This window comes from Cibotium barometz, chromosome 21, assembly GCF_041138505.1.
Source record: "Cibotium barometz isolate CiBa-2024 chromosome 21, ASM4113850v1, whole genome shotgun sequence".
NCBI lineage: Eukaryota > Viridiplantae > Streptophyta > Polypodiopsida > Cyatheales > Cibotiaceae > Cibotium > Cibotium barometz.
The window spans coordinates 29142534-29159061 of record NC_141066.1 but is presented as its reverse complement, the minus strand read 5'-3'; positions in this window follow the sequence as shown (position 1 = coordinate 29159061).

Genomic DNA, 16528 nt, shown 5'->3' with positions numbered 1-16528 from the left:
GGTGTGGGCATACAAGGGTTGGTACCTATAGGATTTGTGGAAATGTTAGGTAAAGGACCAAAGCCTGCCGATGGGATTGAAGTGATAGGGGGTGCAAAACCCGATGACACTCTTGTTGTTGGCATGGAAAATGGTATTGGGAGTTGCAGTTGGGGAATAGATCTCAATGGTTCATGCGTGAACCATTTTTTGATTATTTATTTATTTATTTTTGGAGGCTAGTGGAAAATTCAAATTTCCTTGTTTGGGGGAGATATTTTTTAAATTTTAAATTAAGGCGATATGGGCATTTGGGAATTAAAAAAGTCAACCTTTTGATGACACTCCCTTACACCTTTCATAAATGACCCACAAAATGGACAATTTGACAACTCATGAGTATCTACTCATTCAATGCTCATTAGTCTTAATGAATTATGTAAAAAGTGATTAAGAATTGATCAAAGATTAATCTTTTCACTAATCTTTCCTTCTCTTAGACTAATCAAGGGCTCTAATTAATCCCGAATCACTCATTAATTCACACAATTGAGCACATCATTGGATAGAGCAAGTAATTTCTAAGCTATGTGCAATGTGTAATTTAATATATAGATAGAGATTAATGAGACTCTTAATTTTAGTCTTTTCTTTTAAGATAAAATTAAGCAAAAAAGTCAAATTCCTCTAATTGATAAAGAATTTGATGGAATTAGGTGTTTTGAAGCATGCAGATGCTCTCAAAACACTCAAAAGCACTAATTTCAACTACCTACATGATCAATTTGCACCCCAAATAACCCATTTTCTAAAATTTTTATCTCTTAAGGTAGATTAATCACCCTTAATGACAAAAAACAGTCAATTAAGAGAAAGTAGTCATTTTCAAGAGTTTTTTTGATATTTTTGAGAGAAAATTTTGGAAGGTTAAGCTACTCCTAATGATTGCTAACACGATAATGCATACAATTCCAACAAAAAAAAACACAAGTTAAGCTAAAATTAATGATTTTAGTTCTATGTTTAACACTAAAGAGAGCTAACATTCACTAAAAATTACATTCTATTGCATTGTTTGATGTAATGGATGCAAACTAAGCTTAATACACTCTATGTGCAAGCCCTAAGAATATTAAAAACCACATTAACAACAACAAAAACAACCAATTAACCCAAAAATTAAGTAAAAAATCATTCTTTACAAAACAAAAAAGAGAGCTATTCTACACCAAATCACCATCAAATCCACATCTTTTTCATGGGAAACCATTAATAAAGACAATGGTCAATGGGTAATGTGTAGATTAGAGAAAAATGATGGAAAAAGCCAAGGGATGACTCTCCAGTAGTAGTGGCGCCAAAAATGTTATGGCTCACCCTAACCCCACTTGAAACACATCCACAACAAGAGATTACCTGATGAATTGCAACTGTCGTGAGAGGATCTTTCCAATGGCCAAGCTCGTAACCCTTGAGGTCTCCAAGCTCTATAACTCCTTGAGAAGCAATTCCACTGCACCTCCTGAGCATTGTCACACTGTCACATTGCACTATGGGTACTCGTCCCTCCTCTCACCTCACTTCACTCACACACACTCACTAGCATGCATTAGGGAGAGAGATTAGTAAGAGGATTAACAAGAGCAAGAATCTATTGTACAATGGGAGAGTATATTGTATTATAAGATAAATTCACTTATATACATGGCCATAAGTGTTCACACTCACAGTTTAAGTGTTCACACTCACTTAAACTGTATCGACCAGGCACTTTAGGCTCGTAAGAGGCCTAATGCTATTAAAATGACTACTCTCATAATATATCCATGAATTCCATTACTTGTTGGGACTTCATCCTAACTTGACTACACGCTCTTGAAGTGGGAATTGCCTTAAATATTCCATCAGACCATTACGGGTGCCCCTCCAGGTTATAGCTTTGGACACCATTGCTTCATATCTTGAATGTATGAAATTTTGGTGTATCTACCTTGACTCCTTGATATAAGATAATGGAGGTAGTACTTGTTAACCCTAGGAATGCAAAGGCAAGTTTGTCACTTTGAAAGGTCTTCTTGGCTTCCTTGCTTTCTTTCTTGACTGTTTTGTCATCTCTTGCTTCTCTTTCTCTGAGCTAGGTTTAGCCTCTTCATTGACAGAAGCTCCAGTTCTCTTTGCTACAGGGATCACTTATGGTTCCTCTTCCACACACTGATAAGGCTTAGGTTTTTATCTTTCCCTTGCTCAGAAGTGCCACTTCTGCTGGGTGGAAACATCTTGAATCTCTATACCAAAGTCATTTTCTCCATTATTCAGGTTCTGAGGCAAAGGAAACATATCTCCTCCCAAGCGGTGAGGTTTATATCATCACAGTATGTACTGTAATGTCCCCATTCTCCACAATTAAAGCAATGTACACAATTGAATATATTCCATGACCCCTTCCTCCTTGCCACAAAGCTTTCCCATTTTTATTTGATTAAGCTCCAACTCCTTTTCGACCAATTAAGCTCCAACTCTTTTTCGACCAATTAAGCTCCAACTCCTTTCAACCAATTAAGCTCCAACTCCTTTCAACCAATTAAGCTCCAACTCCTTTTCAACCAATTGGCCCCCTTCCTCATCCTCTACTTACACCATGAACCATATTAAGACTCATGTTTTTCATTAATTCAACAACTTCATGTAATTCCTCTCTCAATGAATCATCCCTTCCTTTTAACTAAGGAGGATCTTGTTCTTCTTTCGTGGGAGTAGGAATAACTTCATTGATGACATGCCTCTTTGTTGGATCTTCCTGCAACCTTAATTTCCTGAGTCTCTTCATTTTCCACTCTTTTTCTCGAGCAAACCGGACAGCTTCATCAAAACAGAGACAATTCTTCAGTTCTACTTTCAATCTGAGGTCTAGCTGAAGTCCAGCCACAAATCTCTCCTTTAACATTTCAGGTGGAACTTTAGGATGCAAGACAGGTGTCTAGTTCCATAATTCAGCAAACCGAATCATATATTGATCCACCTCTTGACTAGATGCTTACTAATAGTTACAAAGTTATGTCCAAATCCCATTAGGATTCCTTTCCCTAGCATAACGAGATAAAAATTCAGCTTTCACTTCTTTGTATTCAGGCTCACAAGGAGGAATGTGAGTGCTTTAGGAATTTTGAACAAATACTTGCATCCATGTCTTAGCCTCTTCTTTAAGACAATAAGCCAAGATTTGTAGAAAAACTTCTGGAGTGTCCCTCTCCTTAATTAAAGCTGTAAATTCCAACTCCTCAATAAAATGGGCTGCATCTTCATTCGGTAAATAACGAAGCCGACTGTGTAAGGCGATGTCACTTTTGGGTTTATTTTCTTATTATTTTTGTTAAAAGATACTTAGCTTGTGTGGTGCTGACGGACTGCACACGAAGAGCCAGCCGCTTCTAGGTTTTATTTTCCCTTTGTTGGTGGCTAATTTAGCCTATGTTGGTGTAGCTCATGAGCTGCATGTTTTCCTTTATATCCATACTCACATGTCCTGATTGAGGTAAGAAAAGGCACCCTGAGCTTATCGTCATTTCTCTTATTGTCATATGAAACTAGTATTTCTATGTTTTGATCTTGGATTCTCCTTATATAATGTGTGTATTCTCAGTGAAGTGAGATTCTATAAGGCCAAGATTATCCTTTTCCTCTTCAGCACTAGCCGCCATTATTTTTATTTCTTCTTTCCAAGATGGCTCATGAGCTCTTCTCATTATCCTTGTTTTTAATCGATGGTAGTTTCTCTTCATTCTCCACCATCTAAAGCTTTTCGTTAATTCATGGCCAGTTCTTTTCCTTTCGTTGATGTGCCAAATATACTCATACTCCCATCCTTAAATTCAAACTTCATTGTTTGTTTTTAAGGAGTATAAAACAAACATTTTTTTACCCAACCTTAACACAAATGTTTTCCCAAAAAACTTTTGAAAAATAGTAAGTTTCACACCAATGGATCTAGTGGGAGATTGGCCACCCAAAAAACTGGCATCTTATCTTGATGATGTGAATGCCATATGCCATGAAAATCCTTATCATACTCTATGCCACCACCAATCCTTCCCCGATATACATGGATCAAGAAAAAAATAATCATCTTATTCCGTTATTCCCCTAACAATGCAATTACAACATGCTATGTATACAAGAATGATGATCACATGGCTAAAAAAATGCATCCTAACTACACCCCCTTAGCAAGTGGTTTGTTCTATACAAATACATGGTATTGTCTTCATTCTTTGAGCTCCTACATTCAGCCCTAGCATTATTTTGTGCACTCATAGGGTTCACAAAAACTTCTTAACAACGTGAGGGAAGAACAATGAAAGAAAAAATCATCCTTTCCATTTTTGAATGCAAAGGGTTTACATCTATCTATATATATATATATAGGCTTTCAAAAAATCTCATGCTCTCCTTTTCTATGGAAGATTGTTTCATACATAATGTATCCATTTTTGACATCCTTGAACCTTACAAGGACAATTTCCAACAACAACATTTTGATTTTAACTTTACCTACCACCACTAATGAAAGGGGCACTAGCATGGCCTGAATAGTTGTAGGGAAAGCATAGTTTTTGTCCTACTTTCTTCGTCAAAAAGCAATGATTTGTAGTAGTTTTGTTTTTTTGAAGAAGTAATAGTAATATAGTAAAAGATATCCATTTTAGCACGGTTTCTCCGACTAGAATGGTCAACAAGGCAAGTGTTTTCGAAAAGCCTATGCACATTTTCAAGAACATAGTTAATATTCTTTGGAAAACCATCAGAGGTGCTAAAGATAGCAAGCCACAAAGGGATGATCTACAAGAGGTGGATCACATCGAGAACTTATGGGCACAGAGCAGACGTGATGGGAAGGTGATTCTCCCTGGAGAACCTTGGGTCTTAAACAAAGAACAGTAGCGGCATCATGTAAAGAATTGCATTAGTGAGTTTTGTACTCCCACTAGTTGTATATATTTCTTGAAGGGAGCATTCACAAAAGGATGAAGAGATTAATGGGTTAAAGTCTCATCATTGCCACAAAATCTTACAGTTTGTGTGCTGCTGCTAATCGACATTAAGGATTGCCTCTGTGAAGACATAAGAGAGACAATATACGATATTAGTGCAGTGGTACAAGGGATATCAAAGAAGGAGATTAGAAGAAATATGTTAGAAGCAGCTCGTCTAAACTCAATTGAAGTAGTTACAATGGTAGACAAATTCTTTCCAATAAGTTTCTTGACCATTCAATTGCACCTACTAGTTCATGTGGTTGACAAGGTGGTTGACAAGGTTGCTATAGTAGGTGTTGTTCTCATAGCCGATGGATGTTTTTCGTCAAGAGATTTATGAAGACACTGAAAGGTTTTGTTTGTCAAAAAGTTCACCGTGAGGGCAATATAGCAATGGGATGTCTTATTCAAGAATCTCTTGTATACATAACATAATTTCTTAATACGTCAGACTCAGATATGCCACGATTATGGGGACACAAGAAGAGGATGATTGGCTCATCGGGGAAGGACAAGGCCTTCATAGAACAATGGATATGGCATTGTGAGATAAGATTAATAAATTTTGCATCCTTAACTCGTGCTATGGAGAAATGGATCGAGACATATAACCTAAAAAAGAGGGAAAGATACCAAGATCGTTTAAATTTTAGAAAGACGACTCAAACAATCAGAGCATTGCAATACCCAGATTCACTCGCTCAACCTTCATAATTTCCTTCAAGTAGATGGCTTCAACAAACCATACAACAAACAAAACACAGTGGTGAGGTTATAAGAAACGAGAAGGAGGAGATTGCATATGGTTGTGATTACCATTGAGTTTTTATATGTACACAAGAAACTGTAAGACATATGGTTGTGATTACCATTGAGTTTTTATATGTACACAAGAAACTGTAAGACATAGTCTTGTATAAGTTTTTGTTCTTGATACAATTTCATGATCTTCTTTTGCTTGCAGTATCGCAATTATGGTGCACTTTGGTCATGCGGTGAAACGTACCATATTCTGTTCCATGATCTAGCACAAAATTTCTCAAAACTTATAGAAAAATCAACTTTGCAAATTTCATGTAAAAGCATTGTAAATTTTATGTAAAAACTTCATTTAAAAACAATGGTTCATTCATTTCCTCCCCATATTTTCTTAGGTTTGTTTACATTATGAAAGGTGTAATATTATAGGCATCTTGGTTGAAGATGTTTGGGTCTCAGGGGTGGTGGGTATGATGAGGAGGATAGGAATATCCTTAGTTGTTCCTTCAATACTAGTTAAGAGCACCGAGAGTTGATCCCACACACAATCACTTTTCTTATGCGATTAAAAGAGAAACATATATTTAAAATGTGGAATGCTAATCTTTTTTATTTGGAAAGTTAATTTGGTCTCAAATATTTCAAGTTTGGCTAGAGCATAAGTTTTGTTTTCCTCTCTCTCTCTCTTTTCTCTCTCTCTCTCTCTCTCTCTCTCTCTCTCTCTCTCTCTCACTCTCATTTTTAAATCGTAAGAAGAAACACAGCTACTCATGGCTTTTCCATCCAGTTTTCTGCATGCTTTCTTGAATATACATAATTGTTTTGTTGTAACTTGCCACTTTGATTGTTGTGACATTCTACTGTAAAGTAACTTGGTTTGCCACAATATACTTGATCCCCAATTTTTTATTCTCAATGCGCAAAGATTATAGTGTCATATATTTTTTGTTCTCAGTGGCGTTCAAGGAGATTATAGTGTGTGGGTTATAACAACGCTTATAGAATGGGCTATACTTGCATTTATAGCATGGGTTGTAATGGCACTTATAGTGTGGCTAATAATGGTGCCTTTAGCATCAGTTATACCGGTTTTTATAGGTGACAAAAAAATAACGACACTTACACCCCGACACTTTCCAGTTCTCTTTATAACATTCATACTATAAACTCTGCTACCACCTCTTTTTGTTATAGTGATTTATACTTCTTTGTATGGATTGTTTTCTTCATTCAGAGTTGATATTGTGTGTGTGAATAAGTGTTTCATTTCATAATGGTGTGTCTATTTTTAATTGCCTTGTTGAAGTGCTGGTGGCTACGGCACTAAGAGGTGAGAAATCCCTTGTTCGTGGGTACAACAACCCACCCTTAAATTTGAATCAGTACCTATGAATATCTGGTTGGGTGGCTAAGCCATGGGCTTGATGGGGTTAGGCATGGCCATTGTTGAGACTAATGAATATATTTTGAAAACGGGATTGAGAAATATGTTTTATACTTGACAGTAGTTTAAGAGAAAGTCCTCGAGTATTTTTCCTCATTTTTTATGTCACTGGTTACTTGTTTATTGAGCCTCGAGGAGCGAAGTAAGCATCCTTCATAGATTTTATAGAGGAAAGCCCTAGGATTGATGAAAATCTAGAAGAAAGACCCATCTTTTCTTAGACAACGATATTTCCTAGTCAAGTGTGTGACGTTACTAGGATAATCCTTGTGCCTATGATATCTTAGGGAGAGGCCTTGTGTGACCTACTACTTCACCGGTTAAGAATAGCTTTCATTGGACTTTGTAATATAATAGGGGGTAGGGTCCTTATGGTCCCATCCATACCATTGCCTAGGATATCATAGAGAGGCGCCATGCATGAACTCTACCCAATTAAGTGCACCTTCCATAGGATTTGGAATAAAAATAGGGGGTAGGGTCATTATAAAGACAAAGAAGCATATGAGAAAATTACAAAATGAGATTATAAAATCAATCTTCAAGTCTAAAGTCTTTGATGACACTATGTTAATAGGAGGAAAACAAGGGAGGAATAAATAGCTTCAATGAAAACTGGAAAAAGGAGGAAAACACTTTGAGGTTTGAGCAAGGTTGACCCTTCTCTTGGGAAAACAATTACTCTGAGGTAAGTAAAAGGGTGAGATTATGGAGACTATGCACATACATTTGTTATTCTCTAGTAGCTTAGGGATGGCCTTGAGTTAATGTAACTCTCTACATTGTGGTTGGATTGAAGATGTATGTGTTATAGGATTATCAATGGATAGCATCGTGGATGATCCCTTGTCAATACGCAAAATTCCTTATGATGTTGGATTGTAGATGTACATGTTATAGATTTATCAATGGATAGCATTGTGAATGATCCCTGTCATGCAAAATTCCGGGCCATGAAGTGTGCTTTTGCAATATACTCGTACATCACCCTCATGGAGAAACCATGGTGGAGCATATTGATAGATGTTGGTGCACGACTTAAATAGTAGAGGTGATCATAAGGAAGCATGAGGAGGATGGTTTATTCAATCCAACCAAGAGCCTTTGCATGGAGGAAATGTTTTATTGATTTTTTTATAATACTTATTTATTAACATTGATACTATTTCTCTACTTTATTTTATGTGGTAAAAACAAGGCTCTTACATGACGTCCTTTCAAGCCTATAAGGTAAAGTCTCGTTATTTAACTCATCTCAATCTCAAAACAATGAACACACTCCACCCAAATATAGGTGTGTGTCTCCTGTCACTCCTCTTACATATGCCTCAACTTGGAAAGAACACAATACACACATGTATGTGACCCATTCAATTACATGCCTTAACAAGGCTAGCACATCTTCACATCTATTCGACTTACTAAGTTGCAACCAAGTACATTTCGATGCATTACACGTGAAAAAAGGCTCAACTTAGGTCCATTTTATAAGGGAAAAATCCCTAGAGTTTCTTCACAAACCTTATCACTTTTCTTGGTTATCTTGCATATAAGATTTGTGGTACCTCCTTTAATCTCTCTCTTTTCTTATAGTGTGCTACTTAAGGTGCTCCACCCTTATCTAGCACCCATAGATCAAGGAACTTGAGCTACAAAGAGAGAAAGAAAAGGGTGCCGCTAAGCAATCACCATAGTCATGAGAAAAGGGCGACACCCCAATAATTAAAGATATTGCTACAATGAACGGGAACTTTCTAAAGCTATATTGATCCATTGTTGAATGCCAAGGGTTTACATGAATATATATTTATATATATATATATATGCTTTCAAAAAATCTCATGCTCTCCTTTTCTATGGAAGACTATTGCATACACAACGTAGAATGAGGATTTCCAACAAGAACATTTCGATATTAGCTTTATCTACCACCACTAACCAAGGGGTGGTATGTTGGCACTAGCATGGCCTCAATAATTCTAGAGAAAGAATAGTTTTTGTCCTACTCCGAAAGGCATTGTTTTGCAGTAGTTTTTTTTTAAAGAAGTAATAGTAATATAGTAAAAGATATCTGCTAAGAGTCTATGGAGGCATCGGCATTGAATATGGCGGCGTGCATCTGGACTTTTTGAGCGGAGCCGCCCGCCCCGCGAAGAGCTGGGTCTTTGCAGGGAACTGTGGGCGTTGCATCTCTCTTGTACTTCGACATCCTTATAAAGAGGAGGACTCACCCACAGCTATATTTTGCACACATATCGACCTACAATAGCACATATATGCTTTTCTTTATAATAGGGGTTAGGAAACCAAGGGCCACACATTGAAATGGAGAGTCAAGAGTCACTTGAGGGCCCTTCTATGTAATAGGGGCATGGGACACTCTCAAGGGATGTTCTCTTGTGTAGAGCATTCTGTCTACTCTCTTGCCATTTCATGCTATATCTATGTGCTGCTAGAGTGAAGTCATATCTCTTGGTGGTATGGGACACTCAGGTAAGATATGTGATACTTCATTGTATTTGTTTGTGCACCCTTGATTGGGCTCGGGGGTGGTTGGATGGATGATTATATGCCTGGTTCATGCATGTTTATGCATGGTTATTAGCTAGAGAGATCTTGAGGGTTTTAACAGTCAGATATTGTAGTGATTGAGGATTCAAGTGCAAATTCTAGAGTTGAGGCACATGTAATATCACACGAGGAAGATCAGGTAGAAGAAGAAAATGAACAAGATAAATATGAAGAAGGATATAAAGAAGAAGATATATCCGAAAAGCATGAGAGAGATGAAGATATATTGAACTTCTCTCTATGTCACACCTCTCTAGATGGTTGATCGTCAGGGGGATCCCGTGTATCCCTGCAAAATAGATAATAGCAAATTAAATAACCAACACTCATAAATATTATCATCAATCTATGGTGAATATATGAAAAATACCTCCTCATATCACCTGCCCTTGCATGGCTGAGTGTCTAGTGCAATAGCAACATCTGATTCATGTGTAGCTCTACAAAACAAGTGGCAGGAAATTAAATCTCTAACATTGATAAAAATTACCTTAAATGGTGAAGAAACAAAAGATACCTGTTAACATCGCAAGTTGTCTCATGTCTTGATCTAGCTCCCTATGTGTGGTGACTCGATGTACTCTCGCCAAGCTGGACATGACATACTGCAATCACAAGAGGCAACCTAGTGTTGCCTTTAGAGCTAGGATGCACTCAACTCTACATACTCCACCAAATCCTCCTTGATCTCCCCCTCGAGTGGCCTAATGATCGTAATATTCTCTTGATAGCTATCAAGAGGCTAGCCTTTCCTAGGTCCATCATGGGTACACAGGGAAGTGGAAAAACTACACCCATAGTCCATGGTTAGAGGATATCAAACACAAGTAAACTTGATTAAACTCTATTTATGACTATCAATGTAACCAAAACTCTCAACCTAGCTTGCCATGAATATTCATTAGTTCTTAACCTATGCGCATTGAAGGAATGCATAACGGAAGATGGGAAAGTGGAAACACAGGGGAGAGAGTTAGAGAGAGAGATGGAGAGAAACACATGTATGGACTTGCTCTCAATATCACCAAACAAGAAGCACAAGCTGGTACAAGTCTCGAGCAAGAGGGGAAGATGACCTCATATGTGAGAGACTGAAGCATGCCAATATGCAGAGACACTAAGGCATGCAAGAGGCACAAAGCAATGAATGTGAGGGAGGAGAGGCCCGGATATATATAACTACCAAATAGGGCCAACCGACCAACTCCTCCTGACTAGGAACAAAACCTCTAGAGAAGAAAACACAGCCAATAGAGGGGCTGCAAACCTGAAAAAACAGTCGACCAACTTCCACACCTCATATGAGGAAAAAATGCTAAAGAGAAGGTACCTTTTGATCCAACTGATGAAGCCCAGGTGAAGGTAGAGCTACTAGCAAATACAATCCAAAAAATGCAACCAATCAGGCCTCCAAATATGAAAATGCAGAGATGAAAGAGGCAATAGATAGGCTAAAGAGAAGGTACCTTTTGATCCAACTGATGAAGCCCAAGTGAAGGTAGAGCTACTAGCAAATACAATCCAGAAAATGCAACCAATCAGGCCTCCAAATATGAAAATGCAGAGATGAAAGAGGCAATAGATAGGCTCGAATTTGGAAACGCAGAAGTGAAGGGTACCAAAAAGCCTCACATGCAATCACCATCAGTAAACAAGCTTGTAGGAGAAAAAATGCAGCACATATACTGTTATTGTCCTACACACGGAGCAGGAGGCCGATAGCACTACAAGAGTCCATGGGACAAATGTTGATGAAGATTGACCGCCAATAATGTTTTCCTCACCATCAGCTTCAACAGTGCCTCTTGTGAACCCATTCAAGCCCAAACTACCAGTAACCCCTAAGCCCCTTTGGAATTATTTCACTCCTATAATTGCATTCAGTAAAGGGGGAAGCAATAAATGGAAGTGTAGCTTCTGCAAGATTGATTTTGTTGGCTCCTATCCTCGAGTGCAAGCCCATTTTCTTGGCATAACAAGCGAAGCTATTTAGGTTTGCTACAAGGTGAAGACTGGGAAAATATGGTTTGGGAGGACCATAAGAGTTCTCTCAAGAAGAAAAATACTTCGCAACGTGCAACCAAGAAGACAGTGGTGCCACAAGTTACACAATCCTCTTTGTAAGGCATGTTAAAGGAGCAGTCCATAGAGGAGGTAGATGAGGCGGTGGCTTGTTTCTTCTATGTGTGCAGTCTTGCTTTTGCACTGGCTCCCCGTATTGCCATGCGATGGTGTTTGTGTGAATGAATGTGAATGTGATGAATATGAATGAATGTGAATGTCATGGATATGAATGAATGTGAATATGGTTTGGCAAAGGATACAAGCCTCCCAACTACAAGAAGTTGCATACCAGACTTCTACACAAAGAAAGGGTATGTTCCCATCTCTCTATGGTTGAGTCTACTTGGCCTCATTATGGTTGAGTCTACTTGGCCTCATTATGGTTGCTCCATAGTTTCTGATGGATGGATAGTCATAGCTAAGAGGCCACTCCTTAATTTTATAATCTCAAGTGCAAGGGGGGTTGTGTTTAAGAAATTTGACACCAATGGGAGTAAGAAAATAGGACAATTTATTGCAGAGGCTTTCAAGGATATCATCAAGGAAGTAGGCATTGAGAATGCGGTGCAACTTATTATCATGGACAATGCAGCAAATTGCAAGCTTGCAAGACACTTGGTGGGCGAGGAGTTCCCTCATATTTTTTTGGACTCCTTGTGTAACTCATTTCTTGAATTTGTTGTTGAAGGATATGGCTGCTATTACTTGGATGGAGGAGGCAATCACAAGTGGCAAGCAGGTTCAACACTTTATTGCAAATAATGATGTCACAAGAGCGATATTTGGTAGGCTTTCCAAACTCAAGCTAATCAGGCCAGGGGATACATGGTTGCCTCTAGCTTCATTATGTTGCATCGACTAGTAAGGTAAAGAGTTCACTAAAGCATCTTGTTTTACAAGTCATGAGTGGGATGCTTGGAAGGCCCATAATGATCCAGCCAAGGTAATTCAAAACAAGATCTTGTCAAATGCATTTTGGGCCAATGTGGAGAAGTATGTGAAGGTTTTGTGGCCAATTATGGCCATGATTTGTATGGTCGACAAAGATGAGCCATGCATGGGTGTTGTCTATGAAGGCATTGATCAGATGCTGGAGAAGATCAGGGAGCTATTGAAAGAAGAGAAAGAGAGGGATTCTCATTGTGAGGAGATCCAAGCACTTACGCAAGAAAGGTGGGAAATGTTGCATTCACCTCTTCATGCAACATCTTTCCTTGTCAATCCAAGATGGTTTTCAAATAACCCACATACTGACAAGGATTTGATGAGAGGGTGGAGGAAGACATTGGATAGGGTAGGCAAAGATCTTGCTCAAAAGTCAAAATACAAGGAACAATTGGATTGAAGGGGGACTTTGGTGACGGTGCCAAAACTATGCAGACAACCTATTGCATGGTGGGGGACTTTGGTGACGGTGCAAAAACTATGTAGACAACCTATTGCATGGTGGGAGAATCATGGCACAGATGAGCTCCACATTTGCAAAGATTGGCCATTTGGGTGTTGTCTCGGGTGTCCTGTGCCTCAGCTTGTGAGCACAATTAGTCTACTTATGGGTTTATTCATTCGGTTAATTGCAGTCAACTACTAGGTCATAAGAAAGATGAGGACCTAGTGTATGTGCATAGAAAGCTTAGGTTAACATTTAGGAAAGAGGCTTCCTATGTCTCAGGGACATGCCAACAACGGGATGTATTGGAGGAGGATGCTTTAGAAGCATGTATTGAGGATCTACTTGATGATGAAACTATGGAACCTATGTAACTATATCATGTCATTGATATGTCACCAATGTAGTTTTCACTCATGTATTTGTCTCTCAATGTTTGATTCATGAGCATTATGGCATTAAGCAAAGGTATTCAGGCATTATCTAGGTATTCAAACTAAACACTAAAAAAGAATACCCTTACAGCATAAATAGAGCAATATTCCTCTCTCTCTCTCTCTCTCTCTCTCTCTCTCTCTCTCTCTCTCTCTCTCTCTCAATATCTCTCTCTCTCTCTCTCTCTCTCTCTCTCTCTCTCTCTCTCTCTCTCAATTACAGAAAGCACCCTCTCCCTAGTTTTCACAGCGCGAAATAAAGCTTGGATGTGAATTTTTAATTTAAAATAACGTTGCTTTTATGGGACGACATCGCTTATACAACACCTGCCAATTCACAGATGTCGCTTACAACATCACATAAATGATGCTTTTTATCTCTGTTTTATATAGTCCTTTTCACAAAGATTTTGGCATTTTAACTTGAGATTTTGCGACAAGACATTCTTTATTAAGGCATATGCTGTTGTTTAAAAGAATACAAACTTTAACTAGTAAATCAATCAAATAGATCACTATTAACAATTAATAGAGAATCCAGGGCCATACCTCAACCCTAAGAATGATATATAATTAAATATATATATATATATACAAATATTTGAATTTCAATATGGTGAGAATAATTCTTTCATCATTAAAATTTATCTATGCAAAAAGATAAATTTAACTAAAATTCTTTTTTAATTTTTAAATAAAATATACATTATTTTAGCATCCCAAATTTTCTCTTACTTCATTGGAATACATGGATTTCCATTGTCACGGGGATTACTCTTTTAACATAAAAATGAATTACTAAAAATTTCTCTTTTTCCTAATTAACTATTTATGCATAAACATAAAATCAAATTTTTCATGATTATAATGAGAATCATTCAATTAATCTAGGATGATTAATCCTAGAATATGGTAGGAAGTCCTCTTTTCATATTATGAATGAAAATGATTTATGCATTAATTTTCCAGAAATTTTACCATATCTTCGCCACCGCTATTATTACTGATAATTCTCAATAATTTTGAAAACATAAAGTTTAGAAATATCATATAATAGAATAACCATTAATTGGATCAATATCCAATTATGGACTTGATTCCTAATTTGTCCATGAATTAAATAGCATAAAAGCATTAAAAAGCCACTTATTTGGCCTCAATTTGACAAGCATAGAAATTACTTTTAGATTAGAGAATTGCTTCATGAGAAGCTTCATTTGAATATAGAATGAGTCATAGGAATGACCATTCTTTGGGGGAGAGAGAGACATACTTTAAAAAAACATTAAATTTAGACATAAATGAAAATTTATGTGTTTTATCACTTCAATTCATTAAATAACTTCAATTGTATTAAAAAGCCATTCAATTGAATGCTTCTCAAGCTTGAGAGGGGTTGAGAAGAGAAAACATTTGGAGATTTAAAAAAAAAGACCATAAACCACACTTTACCTCCTAGATTGCTTGATTCTTTAATCAATGTAAAGGCCCCCAACCAATCAATTAGTTTGGTATGTTGATGAAGACTCCAAGGAAGATTGAAGATAGAGAGAAACTCGAATCTCTCCAATTTGTAGACGATTTATAGAGGATAATATAAAATATCATTATTTCAGTATAATACTAGCATGGTATAGTTCTCATATTTTTTTACAAAGGACTAAGTATCTATTTATAAGTGAGAGAGGCCTCTAACCAAGTCCAACTAGTTTCTAGAATTTTCCAGGTTCAGTTTGGCTGAATTTGGACAAGATTTGGACATAGTTTGGCTCCCTTTTGATTTGGTTTGATCTAGGAGAGAGGAGAGATAAAAATATCACAATATTTTTGAGTTTAAAACTCCACCACACATGTGAAATAGGCGCCTCCTTGAAGAGCCCCCTTCTCCTTACCAAGGTGTCAAAATTGAATCATTATACCCAAAATATCTTATTTTTTAAGTAATATTCATAGTTTTTTACTAATAAACCTTGTACTCAGTCAACTCTTCATCTTATGTGGGCATTTACTCAATTTTGGGTATTTTTCTTTTATAAATTGTATTTATCTCCTCTCCACACTTGGATTGATCCTAATGGCCCATAAGAACCTTAATTGGACCATAATCCAAAAATTTTCTGAAAATCTAGACCCTTAGACTAAGGTCCTTTATACTTATTTTCAATTAATTCCAAATGCACATTGGAAAGTTCTTTTTGAATTTCTATTTCAGGGAAAGCCATTTTAGACACTAGTAGGATTTTTATATCCAAAAATATCTTAATTTTGGATTCCCTCTCCTTAGACATTTTCTCTCTCTAGGTCAAAACAGGGTAAAACAAAATCTTTCTTTTCTTTTAAAGAGGGAAATAATTACAAGATCAGAAGGGGAGGTTCTTACACCTGTACACCTCAAAAGCTAGAGGGAGGAATCTTACATCCTACCCCACTTAAAAAACGTGAGATGTCCTCATCTCGTAGGTGGAGTATGATCTCTTTCATCTTCTTCTTCAATCACTTCCAGCGTTACTACCTTGGAAGTGGACATCGGATTTGGGAACATCTCTCTTTGACTTCCCCTATTCTGAGGCGGAGGTCTTGCATTACTTAGGATTGAAACTGTGGGTTGGTTAGAGGGTCTACCTCTGGGATTTCTCTGATTTTGGCAGAAAGAGACCTGATTACTCTAGAAGGAAGGAGCTAAGGTCTGGCATCTTGATCCTTGATTTTTCTACCCTGAAAACCTTGTTCCAAAAGGAGTTGGGCAATCCATACTGCGACGTCCAAATCCTGGATAGTTATAGCATTTCACTCCCTTGTTCAAGGGTGGAACTTCTGAAGTTGAATTCCAAGGGATTGAGTTCTGAGAAAAGGA